The 3,514-nt window shown below is 42.7% G+C and overlaps 1 non-coding gene across 1 annotated transcript; it reads left to right on the forward strand.

The window, feature by feature from the left end:
* Nucleotides 1-3,139: 3,139 nt before the first annotated feature.
* On the forward strand, nucleotides 3,140-3,247 carry LOC129535289 (U6 spliceosomal RNA). Its single transcript, XR_008681566.2, has one exon. It is a non-coding gene; the product is annotated as a U6 spliceosomal RNA (small nuclear RNA).
* Nucleotides 3,248-3,514: the final 267 nt, after the last annotated feature.

Raw genomic sequence — 3,514 nt, forward strand, 5'->3', positions numbered from 1 at the left:
GCAACAAGAGGAGACACCACAATGAGAAGCCTGCGCACTGCAACCAGAGGGTAACCCCGCTCATCGCACTTAAAGAAAGCCTGCGCAGGGCACTCTCCAACATAAATCCCAGCAAGATCCTCTATGATCCACCTCCCAGAGTAATGGAAATAAAGACAAAGGTGAACAGATGGGAGCTGGCTGAACTTGAAAGCTTTTTGAACAACGAAGGAAACTAAGCAAGTGAGAGGGCAGCCCTCGGAATGGGAGGAAATAATAGCAAACAAAACAACTGACATTTACTCTCCAAAATATACAAGCAGTTCATGCAGCTCAATACCAGAACAATGAGCAACCCAATCAAACAGTGGGCAGAAGACCTAAACAGACATTTCTCCAAGAGAAGACCTACAGATGGCTAAAAAACACATGAAAAGATGCTCAACATTGCTCATTATTAGAGAAATGCAAATCAAAACCACCATGAGGTATCATCTCACACCAGTCAGAATGGCCATCATCAAAAAGTCTACTAACAATGAGTGCTGGATAGGGTGTGAAGAAGGGGGAACCCTCTTGCACTGTTGGAGGGAATGCAAACCGATACAACCAGTATGGAGAACAGTATGGAGATTCCTTAGAAAGCTAGGAGTAAAACTACCATACGATCCAGGAATCCCACTACTGGGCATATACCCTGAGAAAACCAGAATTGAAAAACATATGTATCCCAGTGTTCACTGCAGCACTGTTTACACTAGCTAAGACATGGAAACAACCTACATGTCCATGGGCAGAGGAATGGATAAGGAAGCTGTGGTACATATACACAATAGAATATTACTCATTTATAAAAAGGAGCATTTGAGTCAGTCCTAATGATGTGGATAAACTCAGAGCCTATTGTACAGAGTGAAGTAAGAAAGGAAGAAAACACCATATATTAATGAATATATATGGACTCTGAAAAGATGGTACCTACGATCCTATGTGCAGGGCAGCAAAGGAGCACGCACGCTAAGTAGCTTCAGTCGTATCTGACTCTGTGTGACCCTAGGGACTGTAGCTTACCAGGCTTCTCTGTCCATGGGATTCTCCAGGCAAGAATACTGTAGTGGATTGCCATTCCCTCCTCCAGGGGAGCTTCCTGACCCAGGGATCATACCTGTATCTCTTATGGCTCCTGCCTTGGCAGGTAGATTCTTTACCACTAGCACCACCTGGATCCTACATACAGGGCACCAAACAAGACATAGAAGTCAAGAACAGACTTTTGGACTCAGTGGGAGAAGGAGAGGGTGGAATGATTTGAAAGAACAGCATTGAGACAGATATTATTACCATATGTAAAATAGCCAGTGGGAGTCTGATGTATGAAGAAGGGCATCCAAAGCACATGCTCTGGGACAACCTAGAGGGATGGGGTAGGGAGGGAAAGGGGGGTTCAGGATGGGGGGGACACATGTATACCTATGGCCCATTCATGTTCATGTATGGCAGAAACCATCACAATATTGTAGAGTAATTATCATCCAATTAAATAAATTTTTAAAAACCTGTGCAGCAACAAAGATCCAGTGCCGTCATAAATAAATAAATCATATCTTTAAAAATTAAAAACCTAAAATGAAAATAGAAATGTTGCAGTCGTTGCTATTAGTTTTACATGACAGTTTTCATGCTTAATTGTATGTTACATGTTGAAAGGATAAAATAAGATTTGATACACAGCGTATAAGTACCCTAACCGATTGCACCACTGGAGCTCCTATACACAGCATAAAAATACAGATAGGCTACAGTTTTATGGATCCATCCGTGGGTGAAATGTTCTGCTTTTGTAAACTACACAGGTAACTGAAATGTTATTCTTTTTTTTTCTTTTCTTTTTTTGGCTGCACTGTGGGGCTTACAGGATCTCACTTCCCTGAACAGCGATTGAACTTGGGGCCACAGCAGTGAAAGCCCAGAACCGTAACCACTAGGTCATCAGGGAATTCCCTGAAGTATTATGCTTTTAAAGGGCAAAATAATTTTAACATGTTTGATGGGAAAATTTTCAGTATTTATTATATGCTTGGGGGTCAGCCGACAAGTGATACTGTGCATCAACATACATGAGCTTCACGAAAGGGAGCTTCATAAAAGGAAACAGAATTAAGGGGTTGGATATGCAGGGTCTCAGCCCCCACCCCCAGACCTGCTGGCTCAGGGTCTTGCATGGTACCGAGACCCCCGGGATTTAGAATGGACCTCACGAGCTGAGAGAAGGAACTGGCAACCCACTCCAGTGTTCTTGCCTAGGAAATCCCAGGGACAGAGGAGCCTGGTGGGCTACAGTCCATGGGGTCGCAGAGTCGGACACGACTGAGCGAGCACGCGGGGGTTGACGGCGCTGAACCAATGCACCGATGCGCTCAGGGCAACAGAACTTTCTGGTGCCTTTTACTCTTCCTGTAGCATCCTCAGCTGACACTGACTCTCTAGTTGCAAGTGCCTCCGGTTGTCACCCGTTGCCCATTCCACTTTCCACAGGCCCAAATTAAGAGGAACCAAGTTCCCAGGGGAACAATGAATAATCCTGCTAAATCAGGTATTCTCACAGCACTTTTCAGAGTGTGTGCTCCACCAAGCACAGAGGGAAGGCCTTCTGAGAACCACGTTACATGTTCACGAGCTTTCTCTGAGGTTCTCCGGGGGCATCTAAGGGCTGATGTGCCCACCCTGAAGGCTGTGAGGGATGGGTGGATGAAGATGTGTTTATGCACATAAACCTAAATAAAAATCATTAAAAAGGTAAATAGAGCATCAAACCATACTAAGTCTTTAAAGCCTATTTTAGGTGCATGGAGTCAATATCATACAAGAATTAACAATATCCATCTAGTTTGCGTTACAGCAGTTGATGGCAAGTAAGTCAAATCCTCAGCTACCTTGCCAATCTCAGGAGGTTGTGTGCCGCTACCATGCACACGTCACAGTGACAGAATCTCCTACACGCAGAAGTGCTAACTTACACAAAGTGACAAGCCTCAATGTGTCATATCTGAAAATTAAAAAAGCTTATCTTTTAGGAGATAAAGCAGGTATTTGTACTCATTGTGCATTCAGATGCCCCATTATAACCAAGTTGGTTTTGCACAATCAAAATAATGTTACAGTGCTAGAAGCTTCAATAGCACATAGACTAAAACTCGAATGATACAGAGATTAGCACGGCCCCTGCGCAAGGATGACACACAAATTCGGAGAAGCGTTCCATATTTTTTAAAATTTTGAGCATTAAAAAAGCAATAATATTATGAATAGGATTGACAGAATATTTTTATTAAAGTTTACCGAAAGAAAACAAGATTACATCCAACTTTCAACTTTTTATTTGCCTTCTTGACTGCTTTAGGTATTAAAAAAATAGGTCTCTGCATGTGCTTCTATACCGTGAATTATTTGGTAGGTTGCTCTTTCTGGTAGACTTTCCCACCATTTTAAAGTAAAGATGCACATCTTTTCAACCCTGAAATTAGGTGCATTCAAT

The sequence above is a fragment of the Moschus berezovskii genome, chromosome X (assembly GCF_049115385.1).
Source record: "Moschus berezovskii isolate FMDL1 chromosome X, NW_MosBer_1.0, whole genome shotgun sequence".
NCBI lineage: Eukaryota > Metazoa > Chordata > Mammalia > Artiodactyla > Moschidae > Moschus > Moschus berezovskii.